The sequence below is a fragment of the Limanda limanda genome, chromosome 9, assembly GCF_963576545.1.
Source record: "Limanda limanda chromosome 9, fLimLim1.1, whole genome shotgun sequence".
NCBI lineage: Eukaryota > Metazoa > Chordata > Actinopteri > Pleuronectiformes > Pleuronectidae > Limanda > Limanda limanda.
The window spans coordinates 6,858,796-6,882,477 of NC_083644.1; the positions used below are offsets into that span (position 1 = coordinate 6,858,796).

Sequence of the window (23,682 nt, forward strand, 5' to 3'; positions counted from 1 at the left end):
CACCTGTGCGTTGCCAGACCTGAAGGATTACACACACACACACACACACACACACACACACATGCACACACACTCAGCCACACAGCAGCTGCCCGTGAGACATTCCCACTCTGCTCCATTTCACATTCCAATCCTCTGACAGCATGTCTGCTTTTATATGATCATTTTTTACGTTTACAAAAAAATATAATAATTGACACTTTCAGTTTGACAGACTTGTTGTCGGTGACAGCGCCGGCAGACAAAAAAAAATTAGTATTTTTCAGCTGGGTAAAAATCTTTATTGTGACACAACCTTCCAGACAAATCAGCCGGTGGCTCCATCACTGCAGTTATATGGATCCCTTGATTATTGATTTTGTTGTAAATATTATATCTTGTTAACTGTGACATTTCATTAGCTCATACACACAGGGAGCTCACGTGCAGGCCGATGGGAAAGTTGGACACAGAACTGGGATCATAAATTACAATTAAATGCCCGATTTCACATTATGAACTCAGGCTGGATTGCTTTTGACTCTTTTAGTGCAAGTCAGGATTACGTTACATAATGACAGTGGGTGAAACTACACGCTAGAACAAAGTGAGCATCGTAAATCTGCAGCGGCTTGATAAAGATTTATTTTAATACAAAGGCACAAGTTAATTCACCACATGCTGCAGCGTCTGTCTTTCCAATATAATTTATAAGCCTGAGCAAAACTTTCCACGCACACGTGCACCTATCGGAGTTTCCTGCAGTTTGGTGTCATGAGTGTTTGTGTAGACAAATAAAAATGTCCAATAACCCCCCAAAAAAGCAAAGGGACATTGGAGCAGATGGAGCAGAGGAAAGCTGTTAATGTGTATGGGAATCAGAAAGTCCAACTGAATCATTCCAAACCAAAAAGAGGACTCGCTGAAAGGACTCAAGTGAGGACTTCATGCTACATGTGATTCAATATCAAGTATATCAAGATAAACTGCTTGAGGTGTCAGACTAGAGGAATTCCAGTGTTAATGTCAGTTAATGGAGTGATAACGTGATGTGATAACGAGTGGTTTCTTTGGGGGTGGGTAAGTATATTTGGTTACGCCTCAAACGTGTTTTCCCTTCTCCTGGATATTCTTGTTGTGCTCGTCGTTATACAAACAGCAAGAATATATGTTTAACAATCCACTATTTGCACTTCATGTTGTTTTACATTGGATGCTTTTCAAATTGTTACGCTTAAATGGGGATGTTATTGGATTTGCACTGCATATGCAATTATTTTAGCTATAAAATGATAGTATGTATGGTAATAATTGATTCTAGTCCTGTGTGTGGATCAGATAGTTGTGATTAAAGGTGTGAGTGGGCCACACACATTATTTTAGTTTTCAAATTGGGCTGCGGCATTCTTAAGTTTGGGAACGGCTGCTGTATGAGATTCCCGGTCCAGTACCCGACTTGGTAAAGCGTCACCGCGTGCCGGCCACATGACAGAGAAACACGCAAACAGATGGAAAGTCACACGTCCGGCTCTCAGGAATCCTGGTGTCATGGCGGCGCAGCGTCAAGGTCTCCTCAGACATGTCGGAGCCCTCGGCCGTCACCTGCTTGCTCCGAGTCAGCATGACTGGGAGATGTTCAATGGGGAGGCCGACCATGTAAGGCTGTGGTGCCAGTGTGGATCATGACTCAGCGTCGTATCTGTGGCCTCATCGGTCTGTGTCATACAATTGGAATGGATTGGAAAGGCACCTGTTGGTTCCCTGGATCAGTTAGGTCAGTGGTCACCAACCTCTTCTGCCCTTTGACCTTGTAAAACAAAACTATGTCCACTTGGAATCTCATGTTGCATATGTTCAAATATATATATCTGCTTCTCAAATTGATTTGTGGAATTCTTTACAGAGGCCTGGAGGGGTTGTGTTATCCAGTAATGAACAAACAAATCCTCACCTCATGGCTCCTGTAGAACTTGTGTTGGACATATCCTATCTTAGTGGTAACATATCAATCAGGAGATGAACACGAAGCTAATGACGAAACCCCAAAGCTCCAGAACAGGACGTGACTGAACCAATTTCCCAGAAAAATTGATGAGACGTCGGCCAAGAAAGAACCAATAAAATGTTTGTGTGGATACGGATAAAAAGGAGCAGATCCGGGAATCTATTATGACTTTCTCTGTGCGAAAGGACGTCTTTTTTTAACTTTTTCACCGATTTCCCAAAGAATAATTCATGGATCCTCATGAATAAAATCGGGTCTATTAAGACGACTGATATCTACATATTGATATCTATGAATGTCTGAATGATTTGGTGCAGCTTGATTGAATTTAAGGCGACTGTTGGGCCTGGGGGGAGGGATGCACTCTGCTTGGTGCCCTTCTCGTAATAGGAGTAGTTAGATATTTTGGGAAATGCATTTATTTGATTTCTTACTGACAAGATCTGAATACAGAAAAGAAGCTGGAACCAATTTGAATACTGGCCCATCCGCTCTGACCCTAAATGGCCCTTTGGTAAGTCAGACGTCAAGCAGCGAGGATTAACTCTGACTCCTGGATGAACAAACCATTTATGGAGCCCGGCCCAGTGAAGCTAGAGGAGGAAGAGGATGAAGTGACTTGTTCACCAGCTATTCAATGAAGGAGTCGATGTATCGAAATAAAAACATCAGGAATGTAAAATATCTCTGGGTTTTCCAATGAACAACACGACCATATTTGATCAGGCTCTTAGTCATCGGCTGTGCCTTTGTCCTTGGGAAATGTTTGCTGCTTTTTACATTGTTGTTTATTGAATCTGATACGTAATGGAAGTGGAATCACTTAATGAAACTGCTGCGTTCTTCCGACTCCATTGCGAGTTGCCGTTCAAGGACGATGACTAATGGAACAGCAGAAGCCTTGAATTGATTGTCCTGACACAGAGGAGCGTTTTGCATGTATCCCCTTCCATTGTCTCAGACTCTTTTTGTATATTTCCTGCTGCCTCAAGGAGGAATTTAGTTTAGTTCACGAAAACACAAGCATGAGGCGCTGAGCATTCACAATGGAGCAATTTGGTGACGGGCCAAACCTCCTCCGTAAGAAGGAAGAGATTCATGTGGAGCCAAATTCCCTCCGTCATTCTTCCCATAGTTTGTCAGAAGAATCCACATTTCCCTTCGCCAGACTCACAGTTCAACTCTCCCACCATCTGCGTAATCCTCTCAGATCGGGTCCATGACATCAGCCGGGCGATAACAACACGAGCGCCATCGGCCTTTTTTGCGGGGAAACTTTTAAATAGACGGAGTTGGAAATCATAACAAAGTTTAAGGGGATTTGGAAAGGTTTCGCAATGATGTACAAATCGATTCTGCCCGTCAGATCTTTTTCCCTTAATGATGCATGAGAACATTTGGTCCTGGTTTCCGATGCTTATAGCAAAAGGACAGAGCTTGTCACACTGGGGCCATTAACTCCGAGCTGGAGTTCATCCCGGGCCTTTTATGAATGAAGACACCCCCCCAGGTCAAACCCAGAGAGCCTTAGTCATCCCAGACCCTTTTCCACACAATCTGTTCCTCCTTCTCTTGCGGTTCGTCACTTTCTGAACTTTAATTTGTTTTCAAGCTGAACTTTGCCTACCGATGATTGAATTAGTTTACGTCATGTGGTTTGTTTTTGGACTCTTATTATGCAACTGTTTAGCAGATCTCTCTCGATTCATCTTCTAGTTGAAGGGACGGTGATGAGTATGGAACCAGTTGAACGGAACCAGCAGAGTCAGGGTGAGTCACGCACTCGAGTCTCTGCCTCAGCTCATTGAGAAGAACTGTGTAATTGTAGTTAAACCCTCTGAACTGTGGATATGAAGATTGTTAAATTAAAGATGGAGGGATACAGATAACGGGCAGATACCTTCACTTATTGTCCAAAGACAGTGTCCACACAAATGCTGTATTTTCTATAAGCTCCAGCTCCGTGTTTTCTTGTCTCGACTCCAGACTCTATGTTCCTGAGGGTTCCAGATATTAAAGCTCCACTTTACAGTCTCTTCCAGCTAGTGTAGGTAAATCCCGTCAAACTACACTCATTTTAACAAGTTGATTTCTCTGTTACTTGCTCGCTGACTTCCGGCTGTCGTCAACTGTTTTTATTCACTGCTATCGAGATGTGAAGAGGATTCGAGCATGTAAGATAAAAAGTGTTCCAGAAACAAAACTGTACCTTTAGGTTTATCATGATTGAAATACTTTCAGCCATGTGCACGTTCTTCTCTGAACATCATCCACAGATCTGATAAGACCAAACCTCCTGATGGCAAGAAGATAAGTTTGTTTTCATAGACCAATGTTTGGTCTTTGTTTCGGTTTCCACGGTGTTGACGATAACCTTTGAATCCTTGTTTGTCAAGACTTGAAGAGACTGTGTTCTGCAAAGTGAGGCCTGGTTGGTCCGTGAGTGTGACAATGACATTGCTCCTTTGACATAAAGTGCAAATTAAATCACAAAATATGACGTTAAACCAGTGGTGTATAAAGTACTTGAAAGCCATACTTAGTGTAAAAGTACAGATATCTTACCTGAAAGTGACTTCGGTAAAAGTAAAAGTCACCCGTCAGAGAATGACTTGAGTATAAGTGTTAGAGTCGCTCATATTAAAAGTACTTAAGTATCAAAAGTATCTGGTGTTGAAATGTACTTAAGTATCAAAAGTAAAAGTACAAGTACCAAAATTAAAAATGCAAAGTGTTTTTTATAGTAGCCTTATACAGACACAAAACAAGCCAAAATGTTTCTCCTCAAGATTTATCTCAACTGACTGAAAAATTATAACAACAATATGAATATAATGTATATAATGTATGATTTTACAAATTTTTAACCCTGGATATGAGAGAGAGAGAGAGAGAGAGAGAGAGAGAGAGCTGCGCCGCGCCGCGCCGCGCCAACCTCCGCTGCTCAAGTAACGAGCCAGTTTGAGAATGTAAGAAGTAGAAAGTACAGATATTTTTGTTCAAATGTAACGAGTAAAAGTAAAAAGTCGTCAGGAAAATAAGTACTCAAGTAAAGTACAGATATGTGAAAAATCTACTTAAGTACAGTAACAAAGTATTTCTACTTCGTTACTTCCCACCACTGCGTTAAACTCAATCCGCATGTTTGCAGCCTCAGGAAATATTTAACACATTATTCTTCATTTGACTATGTGGTATTTTTTACCAAGTAATCGGACCAGAAAAGCTGGAGCCAAAGTCCAAATAGTAAGTAAGGGTAAAGCATCCGCCCTTCAGCTGACACCCTCACTGCTGTGGCTCCCTGTTCCGCTGCAGTGAAGCTGTGAATGTGTCGCTGACAGCTGCCGCTCTGTTCTCTGCCGCCGCTCTCTTTGTCACTCCGGTCATTTGAAATGAATGACCGCGGGTCACTCTGTCTCTTGATGTCAGCGCTCAGAAAGTGCGTCAAGTGTTTTACACCGTTCCACGGAGATCCTGTTTTCGTCCGATGACCGCACGGCGCCCTGAGCGGGGGGGGCACCAAACATGGCCCGCACCCTGACGTGAGCGGCCTTTGTTCGTCACTCCGGAAGTTATTTGTCATCGTGCTCGGCCTTGATCCGTGACTCCGGAGTGAGGGATGACTCTTATTGCTGGCACGGGCTCAGCTCTCCTGTGCGTGTGCCCGAGCAGCTGTTGATTAGACAGTGGGTGGGGGGGTGGACTCGACCTGCATATGCATTCATGCCTGATTATGTGCATGCATAACTGAGTGAGCGTGTGCTGCCTCTGTGAACTGCTGCATGTGTCCTCTTGACCTGGAGCCTGAACCCTGTGGCCCTGGCCCTGTAAGGCAGAACGCTGGGCATGCTTCGCCCCTGCATGCTCGCCATCACGAGCGCACCTCAAGTAGCTTGTTCATATGTCACGTTTATTCAGAGGTCCCGGGCAACTTGATCAGTATTCAACTTCAGACATGCAGCTGTGTCTCAAGTTCCTCCATGATTACATCTGAGGTGCTGTGGATTCCCTTGAGTCACCTTCCTCTCGCTGATATGAGATCTGACTCATCTGACAGCTCCTGCCTTCCAGAGAGATCTGAGCTGATTCAACAGCCAAGAAATAAAGACGTGAAGCAGAACAGACGTTTCAGAGTCAATCAGGGATAGATTCATATTAAGATTACACCGTTCATCTCAGGTAGAAGCAAGTTATTGCCAATGTTGTGCAATAATGGTTAGGAATGATACCATAAGCTGGTGTGCCTTTAGGCGTTCAATAAATTTGGTTATCAAAAATATAAAAATAAAACGTTAATATTTAAAATATAAATATTAAATCATAACTTTAGTTTGACTAAGTTCTCGCGGGGCACCACCCTTCACAGAAGGGAAACGATAGCCAATTTATTGATTTAGATCAGTCTCATTTAGATCTAGTTCACTTAGAAATCTTAATATTTACTATTTAAGATTATATAGTGAACAGTTAAGGTTTATAGAGTTCTTGACAGTGTAACAGTTGGCAAACTTCACTTATGCAACATTAATGACAGGACAAGTTTAAAAGAAAACATTTATTATGGACATAATAAAGTATCAAAACACAAATTACTAAACAAAATACTAATTAACAAAGATGAGTGTGTGTGTGTATGTGTGTGTGTGAGAGGGGATCTCTGGTAGTTAAACAAAGAGTCACACCTTCCTGTGATCTTTAAGATTGGTCTCTAAGAGAGCCCAACCCCCCCCCCTCCTTCTGGTCGGGGGGACGTAGTTAAGTAGGTGAAGAGATATGCGGGGTCTGTGAAAATGCTAATCAGAAAATGGCAGGGTCTTTGTAGAGCCCAGCTTACATTAACCTTGATTTAACTTGTAACACAATATCACCACATATATCAAACATATATCAGGTTTCTCCACTCGCCGATACAGGAGGAAAGGCTGGCAGCCTGCTGTCCTCGGTGGTGATTGGTGGAGGAAGAGCGCTGCTGGAGCAGCCTTCGGCCCTCCGAGGGATTGGAGAAAAGAGAGAGACTTTGGGGGAGGCCTGCTATTATATAGGCCCAGTGGCCTCCAGGTCATGTGGCCAGATTGGCCAATTGGCAGCTGACCCTGGCAGAACTTTGCACCTAGGTGCGAAGATGCTGAGACAAAGGGGACATGTTGCCTCCTGGGAGTTTGAGTTATTTGACCTTCTCAGGACAAAAATAACACGTTGCACTCTGGGAGATTGAGTATTCTCCAGCCCATGCGGCTTGTGGCTTTTTCAAGACAAAGGCCATGTGATTTCAGGTTTTGACTTCCAATACAGGCCTGAAAGAGAGCCCTGCCTTTTGCAAAAAACCATGTCCCAACACCAACTTATAATAATAAATCAAAGGGAACTTAATCAAGGACAACAAATAAAATATATCAACAGCAGCTTCTTTGCTCTGTCTTGACTTCCTACTAATTTGTTCAAAGTTTATCTGTATGACATCAGTGCAGTTTTATGTTGCCAATATTAGAAAGTAAAGTTACACAGATTTTTAGGGCCTGATGGTATTATGGAGTAAAAATGTTCAGTTACAGATATATACTGTTTGTACATATCAACATTAGCAATGAAATATAATTCGGGTTAGATGTTTTGCATTTTCCATGAACTTTATTAGAAAAAACTATAATTATCAGTGCTTGCCATCAAATATAAACTCACACATGTCTATGAAAGACCCATTTTGGCCAATTTCTAATCGGCCGAATGATAAATCGCTCGTCCTCTGTCAGACAGAGTAGTGAATTGTTATTTTTGATTCTGTCCTCGAAAACAAATCCTATTCAAAATCTTTGCAATTGCTTTGACTTCACAAACCGACTTTAAACCTGTTCCCTCTGGCCCAGACCCTTCATCCTGCACAGCAAAGCTCTGAAGTAATTCTCTCAGCGGAGAGGCAATTGTCATTCTCCTGCAGCACGGCCTCTCAAGCGATTGTCTTCTTATCCTCTTCCCTGAGATAGAGGAAATCTGATGGATTTGTAGAAGCCTCTTTTAAATGATTTTGTTTGGGGCATTTTGTCTTTTTATTAGATCGGTCACAGTGGGAACACAGGAGGGAAATCGTGAGGGAAAGAGAGAGGGAGGTAGAACAGTGAGCATAGAACCAGCGATGTTACACTCACAGTATGTTTTATGTGTCTTAACCTTTAGACTTTAGCTGACACCTTGTTTTGCAGAGACCGGTTCAGTCCTTTCCAAAGGGATGTGGCACTCGAGGTAATTACATCTGTAGTGAGAATATTTAATGCAATTACACCGATGAAGGACTTTTAATTAATGCTGTTATTATGTTAAACATCCATTAGTAGCAAATGCCAGCAGAGTGAAAAAGAGGCTAATCAGCAGGAGCAGGCTTTTTTTAAAGTCGAAGCAGCGGTAGAAAATAACAATGATCGGAGAGTGACATTTCCTGTGATGTGCGGAATGCTAAACAGTTCTCCCCCAGTGGTGGTGGAGCAGACTGCAGCCACATATTAACATGAGTGCTGCAGGATCTTCACAAGCTGCGGAGGAAAGGAGGCTTTGGATCGGAGGTTTCTAGAATTCCAACAACGTTCCACCTCAGACACGCCACCAGGAGGTTTTGTGTGTTTGTGTGTGTGCATGTGTGTGTTACTGGCATGGACCAGGGCGATGGAACGATGTTAGATCGAGTGGTAAGCGTGGAATTTCCGCCCCCCACTCGCTGCTTTAAACTCTCCTAAACCACTGATGTTGGCAGAGACTCCATCTCCAGGTGTGTGAAATCCCCCCCGAAACTTTACCTAGTTCCTGCAGGGACACCTACGCACAGACAGACACGTACACACACACACAAACAACCCAAGGCCTGGACTAGTCCAACCCTTATAAGGTAAAATGGCAGGTTGGTTTCCAGCGAATCTGTTTTGCAGCGAGCGTCCCGGGCGAACTTTGGCATTTGTGGCTGGGAAAGGCATCAAGTATGCAGAAAGGACATCCCTCAATGTTTGTTTTCTCTGCGCTGTGTGCATCCTGTGGTTCTGACTGACTGGCTGCTGGCATCACGGAGAAAGCCAGACTCTGTGCTTATATGTTTCTTTCCACCTCAGCTTTTGGTAAATGATTCAGCAGAGCTTGACCAAATGAATGTTCTCAGAGTTATGAGTATAAACAGCTTTCCTTTCTTTTTTTCCCTTTTTTGTTCTGACCTGACGTTTCTGATTGTTCCAAATTTGCGGTTTGTTCACGCTGCACGTTGTTAGGGGACGTGACATTTTGTGTTCCAGTTTTTCTAAGCATTTGCAGATTTTGGGGTATTTATTCGATAAAGTATTGATTTACTTTGCGCTTTCAGATGTGTTGCCTACTCTATGCAGGTGCATGTGTTCCTGTGTGTGTGTGTGTGTGTGTGTTCCTGTGTGTGTGTCAGTGCATACCTGAGCCTCCCAGCTATGTAGTTAATCATGTCCACCTACGGTCATTCAATAAACCCCTCGAGAAATGGCGACTCACGCCACAGCTATCCCACAATGCCCCCTTCTCCTCTTCTTTATCACCAGCTGGTAATTATGTGCTCCAGTGAGAGGCATGCAACTCATATGCACATACACTTATACAAACACAAAGACACACACACAGGGACACACACTCGGCTTGATTAGCAAACCTAATGGATCGCCTTGCTCTGTATTCTAAGAACATTCCATAAAGCATGGAGGCATATAATTGCTTTTCTACACAAGTGCTGCTGCCACCTCATCATCCTCTTCATCCTCTTCATCGTCCTCCATCTCCTTCTCCTCTGCACCCCCCTCCATCCATATCTCCACTGGATGAGACACAAGCTACACTCTGGACAGGTCGTCAGTCCATCACAGGGATTTACCAAAAAGACAGCTTTGTATTTTCCTCAGAATGTAATGTAGACTAAAACAAATGTAAAACACCTGTTGAGTTAAACAAGAAGCAGAAACATTACTGATATTCCCGTTGTTGACTGAGTTGTGGTTGTGTGGTCTTTACTGGGAGGTGTTTCTACCCAGGGGGCCGTGGGAAAGTCGAGGAGGAGACACATGAGATAAGACAAGAAACTGTCGGCTGCAACCGGACATTAGCTCATGCAGTTTGGTCCACTGAACTTGACCCAGTTACCAACATCAGCTGCAGCTGCACCAGTAGATTCATGGAGGCAGTTAAGGTACTTTAAAACCCCTAAGTGCTCAATTTGTATAAAGATGAGCTCTGAGCAGGGAGACAACGGTTTGATACCTACCAGCTGGATCGTATATCATTCACTATCCAACGATATGATGTTGAATTGTAACAAATACATACAGGAAGTCCAAAGAGCTAATTTGGCACGTGAACCCAATGGAATCACATAAAGATACAAAAAAAAAAACATAAGACAAGGTGGTGAATATCTCTTGTACGTGTCAAGTTCTTCTGCACTAGTCTGATGACAAGTTGTCAACCACCAGCAGATGTTAGTGACCACCAGTGGATTGTAAAGTTATAAGACACCCCCGAGGAGGCAGGCCCACCACAGGCTGTCCCGACCTGGTTGTGTGTCCCTAACATCCCAGGGCCCAGTCGGGATCTGTCCTCCTGATCCAGAGTCGTGGGCTGCAGCGTTCTGGAGTCTGTGATGTTTCTTTGATTGTCTGGTTCAGGACTTGTCTGATACCTAAAATAAAACAAGCAGCCAGCCTCCACTGGGCAGACTATTACTGTCCGGCCTTCGTGTTCTGTAGGTTACCATGTTCTAGCTGACACAGCTTTGTCAGTCTGATGCAATTCTATGTGCAGATATGTGCAGCGTGTGTGTGTGTGTGTGTGTGTAAGCTTGAACCACACACATGCTCACTCTCTCGCAGCTACATAACAATCTGCACATCGATGTGAATAAGACGCCTTCATAAGAAAAGCTGTTGTTCTCACTCCCAAGTGCAGCCACAGTCAAGTTTGCACATAGTCATGCATTCTTTGTTAGCTGAAGTTTCCATGTTGAAGCACAGGCTCGGCCGGGGGCTGTTTTCCTACCAGCTTCGCTCACCCAATGAGGTCACACCAGCCAGAATCTGGAGAATGTGAAGAATGGCGAGGTTCAAGAGCTCCTGAACAGCACTATACCTTATCAGATGGAAGGTGGCTGATGGAGAAGGGGGTGAGGTTGAAACGCGATCATAACAGTGAAATGAAGCAGGGGCGAGGGAACCACACACTTCTTCACCTCCACAGCTCCCTCTCTAATCTGTGCTCCACCATATAGCAGATGCCAGGACGTCCCTTCAACACTGCTTCATTTCAACTTTTAAATAAAACCCAGACACCTTCGGTTAATCCCTTTATCCTGACACCAAGAGCAGGATTGAAAAGTGTACTCAAAGTTGGTCGGACTCTTATTAAGTCTCGGTTGTGTCCCAGTTTAACCCTCGAATCAGACGTAGATTAGATTGAATTGCTGCTTATATGAGATCAAAAGCTGTCTGAAACCAGTAAAGTAGTTTGTCTCAAATCCACTAAGGTAAATTAGGTCATTTAGCCAAGTTGGTCTAATTCTATACAACAACATCTTTGTGAAGTGATTGTTGGAAATTACAGTCTCGCCTCAGGAGTCCTTGTTTTACACAATCCACATATCCAAGGAGCCAAGGTGATATATTTAAAAAGACAATAATAGATGAATTTATTCATTTGATACGAACAAACACAATAAAACCTCTTATTTGAGAAGCTGAATTAACCTGATCACCTTTCAAAGCAGTTTATATTGTCTGTTTAGTCTGATAGTTGCAAATCTTGAGGGAAGGATTCAGTAAAATCATTCATGGAAAAATCAGACATGTTTATGAGACGGATGTTTATGAGTTTGTGCAATTTGGTGCAGATCCAAATAAAATTCCACATCTGGAGAATTTAAATGTGGTTTCATAAAAGGCCTGTTGGGCCTCAGCGGGGGTGCATTCCCTCTCTGGGTGTAATAATCATTTTGGGTATTTACATAAAATGCTGAGTCATTTTCTGTCAATCATCTAAACAGTTAGTTGACTAATCATCATCGCTCTATATGCAACATGCCGATGTCAGTTACCAATATAAAGTCTGAAGAATGTGAGACTACATGAAATGTAAAATCCATCCCTCCTCAGGTGAGGCATGAAATTCCACAGGAGACTTCGTGGAAACATTATTATTAGAAATCTTTTTATAATCTTACATTATATAAACTATTCCCGTGACCCTCCGGGGGGGGGGAAAGTCTTGACTTCCCGCTCTGAATCATCTGTTGAATCAGAGAATGATCAGAATGCGACAGAAAACAGGGAAATGTGAGTCTGAGGAATGTCTGCACCTCCAGACGCAAGTGTGCAGAACCGCTTGAGCCTGGCATCACACACAAAGAAGAGAAGTAATAATAATTAGCAGGTACAAGGTGGGCGGTGGGTCCGGGAGGAATTTGGATTGTCACTGTTTTTTGTTGTCTTTACAAAAGCCTCACACTGGAGGAGTTTATTATCTCCAATGTAGCCTAATCATTACAATGTGCCCGGTTATTTCCTGAAAGACAATATGTCCGTTGTCCAGACAAGCCTGGAGGAGGAGGAGGGGTGTGTGGGTGGGTGGGGGGGGGTTAACAGTGGGTATGTTTTTTCAGTTCGGGCGAAGATGCTTGCTGGTCCCCTCAAGTGTCTGGAAAGTGTGTCGTTTCCATTACAGTCTGTCTCGTTCCACAGCAGCAGCAGCAGCGGTGGTGGTGGTGATGTTTTTGCACGGAGGCCCGGGGGTAAGAGGCGAGCTGGGAGGGGGGGCTGGGGGGTGGTGGAGTGGTTATGGCCCTCATAGACACACACACACACACATGGGTTACATGTGGTGCTTCAAAGACATAGCTGGACGGGCCTGGCTGCTGGCGGGCCGCTATCGCTGACAGGAACCCAGGAGCAGACTGCCAGAGACCTGGTCCAGACTAGTCAGTGAGATGAGCCCGGTGGCCAAGTGGAGGAATTACAGGACTACTAGTCAGCTCCATGGCATGCTAACTGGCAAGCTAACAGGCCAACGTGCTAACAGCTCCGCCAGCTATTAAGTTAGTGAGGATCGGGATGATAATAAAGAAGTATTTAGCATGTGTTTTGTTAGGAAGGGTCTTTCTGTGCAGACGTTGCATGTTCTCCACGTGTCCGGGTGGGTTTTTCTCTGGGAACTCTTCCTTCCACAGTCTGAAAACATGCAGCTGAGCTCAAACCTGTGACTCCAAAGGTGTTTTCTGTTGGATCTGGATGATTTACGGACTTCTTTTCTGGGTAGAGCAGCAGGAGACAGGACATAACACATTCATTCTGCAGCTGGATCAGATGTTTTTGTTGACAGCCCATCGACACCAGCGTTGGCCCTTATCTTCAAAAGCTCTAGAATCTCATTGTCTCAGCTAGTTTACATCTTCTTGGGCATCTCCTACATGTGAGGCACCTCCTTTTTAATTCTGAGATATTCGTAATATTATTGGCCTCTGAATTCCGTCTCCTTGACCGACTGACCTCTCACCCGGTGCCGTCTGGGATTTGCTCTGGCCCCCATGTGGCCCTTTAAAGGATAAGCAGTACAGATAATGTTTAATAATGGATGGATGGAGGTGCACAAAGGCTTCTAACCAGTCAAATCTCCATTTCAATCAGCGTAGTCCTCCTCAAACAGCTCTGATGACATCAGTAGTAAGCTTTAATAACCTGGACCACTTGAGACCGTCGCAAAGCCAACAGCATTAAAGTATAATGATGCAGTTAAGGCAACTTTTCACTGATGCAACATTAGTGAGGGTGTAGAATATCAACTGTATCAACGGTTTGGCTCTAATGGCACAATCTAAAATAAATATTGAGTATTTTACGAGTTCACTTGCCTCTGCTGTTTGTCAGTGTCAGGAGGAAAAGCATCCGCACAACTGGTAGATCTCACTTTGTATCTGTGACACGTTCTTTTATTATCTCTCCTGTCTTCCAATAGTCCAAAACTTGTAAATCGTCACATTGTCAAAGAAATGAAAAATAAGGTGAGAGCACATTAAGTGAAGTTAGATCTGGATTATTAATGCAGCGCTGAACGTCCCTCCTGGGTTCAGCCTCTGTGGTCCTGACACAACTCCCAGCAGGGGGTCAACACCACGGTCGTAACTTGTGGGATATGTTTCATAGCTAAACCCACAAAGTGTCAAAGAACTGGTGCAACAGTTCAAAAGTGAAGTTTTTGTTTATATCCAGTTCCTGAATCTACTGTGAACACACTCCCAGTGCAGTTTCTAATTGGTTATCGTTTACTCCATACATCCCGTCCATACTTTTGTGTCTCTCCTCACAAAAACACACCGTACCTCTGACCTGAAGAATATGTTACGGATCAGATTCTACCGTTATGAATTTAAGAGACCTGTCAGACTGATACAACCATTCATTAAAGGCCAGCTGCAGAGGACTGGGAGTGCATGATCCACTGTCTCCCTCAGGATGTTTTATAGACGCCTCACAACACAAGCGACTTGTTTCGTTTGGAGGGCGGCGCCTTCAGAAGACATTACAGTGATCTATGGTGTCTTAAATCTAACCACAGCGGCTTTTCTTACCGCCCTGGGCCGGCACAAGATGTGCTGAGGCGCTCCTAAATCCACTCATGACGTGGCTATGGACAAAAAGTGAATCAGACGTGACTCAGCCGCCTTTTGCTTTTTACTAGTAGAACAATAAAGAAAAACCCTGAACAATAAAGATACGAGCAATATTAAGGAGCATGAAATGCAACTACATCATCAGACGAAACCATCCAATAAATATCACTCGGTCCGACTGTGTCTTAGTTAAAGTAGGAAACACACAGTTACTGTATTTTGGATTTTCTCAGACCTGTGTGCTTCTCTGTGAAGGAAACCTGCTCATTGCTTCTCACACGTCATCCATCCACAGTTTGCTACGTCAGTACGAAATCCCTGCGTGGTTAATTCCACGGGGTTTCCGTCTGTTAAACTTCAAAAGCAGGTCTCTGGGACTCGGCCCTGCTGGTTTACATCAGCACCTGACCTCTGGTTTCATGCTGAAAAGGGAGGAAGAGAAAAAAAAAATGTTTCTGGGAAAGCCCTTCATTAACATTTATGGGAAACCTTTTGGCCCATCTCGCTCTTTTTTTCCTGCCTTACAAGATTAAAACACATACTCCTTTTCCTCCTTTTTCCATAGCCGCCCCTCCCATACATCCAGCTTCACAGGGGCTGTTTTGGGAAATCCCTCATAATGGGCAGTTAGTCTGTACTTTGCCTGGCAGAGTCCACTTCTTTCCCCTTTGGGATCACATCCATTACATTCTTTGGAAAGTGTGGGCGTAGCCGTGTGGTATGATGGTGTTTTCTTTCTGCAGGACGCTCTGTGTTTCCAGGTTCTTTTTTTTTTTTAGAGTCCTGGCCCGAGTGGAGAGAAGCAACCACTGGAACACCTCAACAATGAGAAGAATGCAGATATGAACAGACAACGGATTCTCTTACAATCTAAACAGCATGCGTGGCTTCGTGAGGGGGGGTTGAGTACTCACTTATATAACCTCACCCAATTCCTGTTTATAGCACATATTCAGATTGAATAAACGAAATCTGTTGGTGTTGGAGCAGCTCCTGTCAGTCAGACTCCTCATATTCAGTGAGGTCAAAATCCTCTGACTCCGACCGCCCCGGTCCTCCCTCCTTACTGGCGTGGCTTCCCTGACCTCTTACTCAGGGGTTCCTCTTTCTCCCGGCGAGCAGGCACCACTCGCCGAGAGGCCTCCCTTCTCATCTTAAGATGACTCACCCGAACTCTCCGCCTCTTCCCTCGACCCCTTCTCTGTTCTCTCTCCGCCGCACCAAACACATCTCTCTCCTCCCGGTGGTAGGTCAGTTCTCCGGTCCACGTAAATATTCATACACACCCTCAGACGGTGTTTGGTCGGACATTCCATTCCGCAGCACACCTTGGGCCTCGCGAATTGTTGAAACAACTTAAATCTGTGGGAGTTCTGGGTATTTTTACTTTGGATTTTTCCATGGGGCCTCAACCGGTGGAACGAAAACAAACAAAGTGGGGATTCCATCTCAAATCGCCTCAATTGAATCTTCTTTGGAACACATGAGCCGGGATGCCATAAGGACCAATGCAGGGTGAACCAGAGTGCTCGGAAAAAAAACATATAGGTTATGGGAAATGACTTATGGTCACGGTTGTCAGATATTCCACTTTCCATTCAACGTTTAGCCCCTCGACCGTATATGCACTTCCTGGAGATGTGGAACATAGTGCACAGACGACACATCAGTTCATCGTGTCCCTGACTGTCGATACGATGATCGGATTGTTAAACAACAGCTTCTCACACTTTCAAGCTGCCAACACTCTCACTCGAGGATCAGGCCACTTTATTTGCACGTTTTTACCCTTAAAAGTGTTTTCGTAACAAATCACTGCGCCGCACGCTTCTTTACTTTGGGCCACACGAGTGACATTTGTTTTTCCAGAGAGGCTGCCCCCCCCTCCCAATTCTCATAATGAGTGACAGAACGTTTTGTACCATTTTCATTGGCAGTTCTTTAGTAGAAAGTCGTTCCAATGAACCAATCAACCCTGTTGTTTAGAGTTTTACATCTTTGAACATATTCTTTCCAGACATCCATCACTTATTTTGATAAAATATGAATTAATTGAATTGAATTGACGGCTTCATCTTATGATAAGGATGTTCAATTGACTTGTATTGAATCTACTTGATGCTTGTTGTAGGAAACTCATTCAAACATCCAAACCCTGGATTCACATGGTTAAATTGTGGAGTAATTTGGAGTAAATGGGCTATAACATCTCCTTTAAGCACTGTGGACTCTACAGTTTTAAAATATATAGCCCTCCTCACACACACTCAGGCTTTATCCTTCCACTGTAACACACGGTGTGATTGACACACACAATGTGCTCACCTTGAACTCATGTGGGTGGTCCTGTTTCTGCCGGCCCAGGTAGGCCAAAGGTGACGGCGAGTAGAGTTTCCCACTTGGGTTTCCCCCTGAGAAAGAAGGAATGGAGGAAGCAAGGAGGACAGGATGTACAGCTTCTTTCTGTCTGTACATTCTCAACACGTACAACACTGACTGTCCTGTGCTCGCTATGGAGCTGAAATATGACTTTTCACTGGTTTGGCTATTAGCGTTTTTATCGCTGTGGATAATAACATCATGTAAATGCTAAAGTATAAATCTCAGTTTATCAGAGAAGAAGCTGGGAGAGGATTTATAGCCCTGCTTGATGTGATGGAGAAGAGTGGAACGACCTTTAAGCATAAAGCAGGACTCTCTGTGCTTATACCCTCAACTTCAAATCTTTGGAATATTTCACTTTTTCCAGTTGATGTCATGAAACACAGGAAGTGTCGGTTACAGAAGCAGTTTATCGGCCCTCCATGCCCGTGGTGTAGAGCAGAGCGACCTGGGGAGCATGCAAGTGGTTTGTCCCGAGCACAATTTGCCATTCCTGATGTCATAACCATGCATTGCAGAAATACTTGCTGAGGAAGCCAAACAATCAATCCTCACCAAATTTCACATACTAGATTTCTTTTTTTGTCGAAATCCATGGATCATTCTCTGGGAAATCTGTCGACAAATGTAAAACAAATGTTAAACAAAGTAAAAAACCTTTTTTGGATCTTTGCCTTTGTCCTGATCCGTGCCAACTTTAATTGGATCTGTCTAGCCCCAATGTCCTCGTCTTCAAACAAGTTTCCTAGAAATCCATTCAGTGGGTTTTTGCACAATCCAGTTGACAAACATCAGACCAATTAACCAATACACCAACAGAAAGCGGTGAGTAAAATGTACTTTCCTCGAAAGAGGTACTAAATCTTCCCCTTTGTGGTATCAATGCTCTTAGATGGTGAAAGGATCTTTGGTGAGTAATCTTCTATCAAATCAGTAGAGTCAGGCGAGGCTGGCCTGTAATATTCTGAGGGCGACGAGTTTATTGGCTTTTCCTCCTTGTTTTGGGTATGGAGGTCCAGTCTGTGGGGGTCAAAGCCAATAAACACGGAGGAGTCGGAGGAGATGTATTTACTGAAGCCCCCTGTGTTTTTCCCCGTGGTGGAGGCTCACCTCAGCAACCTCCGGCCCTCGGCTCTCCACCAGCTCCTAGCCTGCAGCCCTCCTGTATTTGTGGAGCCATCACAGTGAGCGGTAGGCAGCAGACACATTCTTCACGGCCCTGCTGATTGGAGCGAGCACTTTATTTGCTCTGGGACGGACTTCGGACTTGTCAAACAGACTCATATTTCTGTTTATTTTTGTAGAACTCGGCTGCGCTTGGGTGTCTTTCTATGTGAGTCTGCTCTGTGACCAGCAAGGTGTTACAGTACAAGATGTTATTTATCTGACCCCTTCTCTATTGAGGACAGCTCTAAATATTTCTTCTCATTTTCCTGCTCTTTAAACACATTTTCCCTTCAAATATGAAGGTTACTTCCTGTTGTCCACTGCTCAGAAATGTGTTGGACCCTTCATCCTGTTTACTATTGACTTGAGAGGTGAAGAGTGTACTTTAACGCCAAGTTCAGACTGGTCGACTTTCTCAAAGTCGTCGGATCGCTGTCCAGATCACAGCTTGGATATGTTGCAGTTGTTGGGAGTTAATGCTAAATGATACTACACAATACTACACAATCTTTCAGCCACAATCTTCACCCCATTTTTCATTTTGATTGGCTGTAGTCGTCGTAGATTATTCTCGTTAACATGTCAGTGAGCCTCTTAAATCGCCTTTTTAAAGATGAGCGATTCTACTGATTTAACGAGTTGGATCCAATCCGGGGCTTTAATTGGCGAGTTCCAAAATATGTTGGCAGACGGAGAATTGCGAGACAGCACAAATCGTTGAGGATGTGTGAGAAGTTTTATGACTATCTCTAAACTTTGTAATTAATTTGGAAAGGTTGATTCTCTGGATCATCGGGTTAGATAAAGGGACCGTCTTTTATATCCATCTGTGAATTACCTCTTGTCCTTTGAGGAGCTGACATTGGGACAAAAGCCGGGTACAAGCTGGACAGAGCTGACACATAGAAACAACTCCACCCAGAAAGGCCCTCGGCCAAACCGGGGGTTCGAACTCAAACCATCTTGTTGTGGGGCAACATGGCTCATACCACAATTTACTTATTTTATTCTTTATATTTATGCTTCAGTCCAGGACACAAATCAACACCTCTGTTCTATAAGAAATTCATGATGAGATTAAATAAAGTTTATCTTGTTTAAAAGTAGTTTTACTCTCTTCCAATCTGTTTTCTATCTAAACTTTAATAAAAGGAGCAGATAACAAAGAGCCACCAGAGTATTGATAGAAAACTCATCATGGAGAAGTCTTTATTGTTGAGGCTCCATCCACACTTCAACGTGTGATTACATGTACAACAGCCTCTCTTAGCTCTCAGAAAGGCAATTAAAAGAGCCACCACAGTGTCCTGCACTTTTAACTTCACTCCTCTCTCGCGTTTTCAGTTGATTTGTTGAATCCTGGCACGGCTGTTGTCTCCCGCCCCCCAGCCAACTGTAAATGTGTCTAAGCAGGACTCTGCTGTGGCATTCTCCTCCTCGGAGCCCTGATGTCCCGGGAGCCCCGGCTGACGGCGCAGTCAGTTTGGCTAAAGCAGCTCTTTGACTGGAACCCGCCTGCCAGATCCTTGTGGTTGATGCGGTGCAAGGGGTCTCCAGATCTGCTACTGTTAACTGTGCACGCCTTCACATTGACCTACTTCTCAACAGTCATGTAATCTTTAAGCCTGGGGGGGCGATGTCATGGCTTGGTTAACCACAGGTATGTTCCAACCTACGAGGAGGATTTGTTTAGATAAAGCAAGGACAGGCCACGGAGAGTTTGTTTTCTCTTGGCTGCCGCTAAATGAGATGTTGTCATTTCATACTTTGGTTGCACACGGTGACAGTGCAAACCCTCGCCGGGAGGAATGTGCCGTTTGACCACCGTGACAGCGTCAGACTCTGCCCAAGTTTCCACGTATGAATCCACCTGTGTGACTCATGTAGGAGTGATCTGTGATTCCTTTGTGATTCCTGAAAAAACAAAGAACAGTAAGGGATTTCCGATATTAAAACCTCACAAATTCATATTTGTCATGTGTGTCTGCCTGTGTGTGAGTGTTAGAGGCCCAGTCAGAGTCTCTTCACAGCTTGTGTTGCTTTTCACCCCCAAGGCTGCTATTAGTTGGAGCCTACAGGTGTTCCCTTCAAACCAGCACTCTGTGAAATCGGACAAATCTCTAATAGAGCCATTTAATCATACTCACTCTTCTCAGCAAACAAAAGGAATCATCTGTTTCCTCCATGACGCCAGAGACTGTAATACCTGAAAGGTTCTCATAGCCTTATTGTGCTACTTGCTGCATAGCTAAGGAGATCTGTGCATTTATTTTAAATTCCATTCGGTCGATTGCCTTGAAACGCAGTCGTTACTCCTGTTCTGTACTCCGGTGGTCTTTGAACTTAGCTCTGCGCTAAGCCCCTGCTATCTGTTGCAATCATCATCTGTGTCCCCGATGTCCAGCCAAAGATTTAGCCGTGACGCACAAGACTCTCTGTATAAACTCGTGCCCATGTGTAGACAACACTTGATATCCTTTTTGAGTCATTTCAGTTTGAGACATTACAAATAACTGTAAGGCTACACCAGTAAACATGTTTATTACAGAAATGTGGCAGAACACTTTTTTTTTATATGCAAGGTGGGGACCTCATGGTGAGGATTGAGGATTTGGCTGTTGAAAAAGACATATCTCCCTCAGGAGGTGGTGGAGCCCAAACCAGAGCTAATAGAGGAGTGACTATTATACGTGGTGACTCCAGATCAATGCTGATATTGCTTCACATTGTACTAATTGCTGGATAAGTAAATAGGTAACTCTATGATGGTGATTGCATGGTATCTCACTGTAGTGTTCGCAGGTCTCAACTGTCTGGCATTGTGTTTATACACAAACTGCAGCTGATAACTGTCATTTGAAGAGGTTGACCTCCTTGCGTGTGAAGCTCGGAGGAATGCTGTATCCCCATTATGTCGGAGCGTGGGACTCTGTTGCCTGGGGTAGGGAGGCTAGGATGACCTTCAGGAATGCCATTGTTGTGTCCTCTATTCCCTCTCCAAATGCACCGTGCCCTATCAGACTGATGGTCCTTCTTAGCAGAATGCGATATCCACGGGTACCAGGGGCGAGACAAGGGAGACGGGGGTCCATAAAAAGACCCAAATAAAAGGCTGTTCTCTCTGCTCCGTCTCCCCTGTCCTGGGCTGGAACGGCAGGAATGTGGCAGGCAGACCGACTGGCCCGCCGAGCCTTCTGCCCCTAATGAATTTTAAAAGGGCCTTTTTCATTCAAAGCAGGGTGCTGGCTAATAGCATGTCGCCTGGCCGAGGACTCGGGGGGGGGGGGGGGGAAAGGAGGAGAGAGGGGAGAAGACGAGAGGAGCACAGGGAGAAGAGAAGGAGGTGTTGGCACAGCGAGCTGGCACCTAGACAGGACGGGGTATTGGATGTCCCTCGCAGTGAGAGATAATGGGACGCTCTGCATGGGAAGCTGCTGTAGGAGCGTTGTTGACCCTGGCACTGGGGTCGAGAGAGAATAGACGGAATGTGAGAGACAAAGAAAGAGAGAGAGCGAAGGAGGAGAGGAGGGTTGATGTGCGGCGTCTGAAATAATGAAGTGAGGTTAATTGGTAGAAAAAAATGTATTCAAAGGTCATCATGTCAGATTGTAAATGTCAGGTTATTAGTAGGCACTTGTTAATTTGAATTTCTGAAAATGATGTCTGTGTGTATCTTCAACCTTAAACTACTGTGGCATTTAGCTCAACTTAGCAATAAGACTGGGAAGGTGGGAACTGTCAGGCTGGTTAACTGTGCACAAATGATAGTAAAAGCTAAAGAAGTCCTAATAAAAACTCATGGGTGAGAGGCGTGTACACCATGTACATTTTGCCAGTGTGACTAAATAACCATTAGCGCTCACGTTCACACCTACGGTCCATTAGAGTCTTCAATTGACCAAAGCCAAGTACCCAAAGAAAACCAAGCACACGTGGGAGAACAAGCAAACTCTGCACAGAAAGACTTTGGAACCAAGAACCTTCTTGTTGTGAGGCAACAGAACTAATCACCAACATCATCGATGGTAACTGAGTGCCACAGTAAACTACCTTCAGCTTGATATTGTATAGATCTGTATGGATTTATACTTCATGCCACCTTTTATGACAAAGGTAATAGTCACACCTAACTCCTGTGAACCAGAAAGTTCATAAAACTATTGACAAAGATTGATTTGTGACTTGATGATTGATGGGACTGAAATTGGATATATTTTCCACGGATTGCACCTTCAACCTTTGGAGGAACATAAACTTTTCTACCTTATTCTGTTAGTTAACAGTTTATCAGTGGGGAGCAAGCCTATCTTTTTCCTATATGCAACCACCAGCAGAGCTTTGTTAATCATTCTCTGCTCTTCATGCTGCCATCACCGAAAGCAAAACTCATAAAAAACAGGGAGTAATTAAATTATAACACAAAAAGACAGTAATATCCATTGGCTGCTTTATCGTAGAAGAACACCTGCCTGTTAAATTGAAGTCTCTTCCTCTTTCTGAGAATTGTTGCTGTGACTCTACAGTTCACATGGCAAACAGAGAGGTCTGATGTAATGCTGCAATGTGCAAGATGCACGATTTATGCAGCTTTCACATCTTGGAAGTTCCATTCCTCTGTGACATCCAAACACTGCACGGAATTTATGAAGAAATGTGTTCAGCTGCAGTCGTGTGGGTAAAAAAATTTGTCGAGTTTTGAAATATTTGGAAACAGCAGCTTTAGATATCAATAACTGCAAAGAAGAGGGATGTCAGCACGAACAGCAGGAAAAAGGCCGACTCCTGCCAACTATGCACAAGTATATAGGTTATCTGCTTGAATGAATCCTGGATTCTGTTACAACCTGCTGATGGCAGCGTCCAAACGGGCTGTAAACAATATGAAGAATGTAGACATGTGTAGGTGTGGCGCTGTCAGGGAGGGGTTCGGGGGGGGGTGGCAGTCTCACGTGTTCGCAGCCAACAGGAATCATAGAACAGCGTGTAGAAACTGTGTCGATGAACAGGTGCATTCCTCTGTTGCCATTGTAGTCGTTCTGTTTGAATCAACAGTTCCAGAGTGAACTTTTGCCCCAGTGCCTCCTGCACAGCTGCAGATTCTCACTGCTCTGAGACAAGATGCAGGAAGATGTTTGTGTTTTGGCCTGAGGAGGATCTGAGTGATGCTGCTCGGCAAAGCCCTGAATCCTCAGTGGATTATTTGGGACTTTGAAAGCATACTTTGGAATTGAGAACTTGCTTTTGCTAAGCTAAATACAATTATTTCTTCTATATGAAGTATTTTTACTGATTTCTCTATGTGCTGCTCATTTTGCGTTACAATCTTTTGGGACAACAGTAATTTAAATCCAGGACAGACCAAGTTTACCTTAATTTGATGGTGGCACTGGCCCAAAGTTAGCCTGGGGTTACTGAAGGTGATTCTAAAGTTTCTGCATCGGCCTCTCAACTTCCGACTCCATGTTCGATGCAGGTTTAAGACACTGGAAACTAATGGGGGGTAGAT

General features: G+C 44.1%; 1 protein-coding gene across 4 annotated transcripts in view; it reads left to right on the forward strand.

The window, feature by feature from the left end:
* ddah1 (dimethylarginine dimethylaminohydrolase 1) overlaps positions 1 to 23,682 on the forward strand; it is an 81,328-nt gene that overhangs the window by 34,216 nt on the left and 23,430 nt on the right. The window contains exon 1 of one of the 4 annotated variants that reach the window (XM_061077604.1): positions 18,148 to 18,200. The exons of the other annotated variants lie outside the window; for them this stretch is intronic. The gene's annotated coding sequence lies outside the window, so the exon portion shown is untranslated. Of the gene's footprint in view, positions 1 to 18,147; positions 18,201 to 23,682 lie in introns of those variants that run through there. 4 annotated transcript variants of the gene reach the window in all.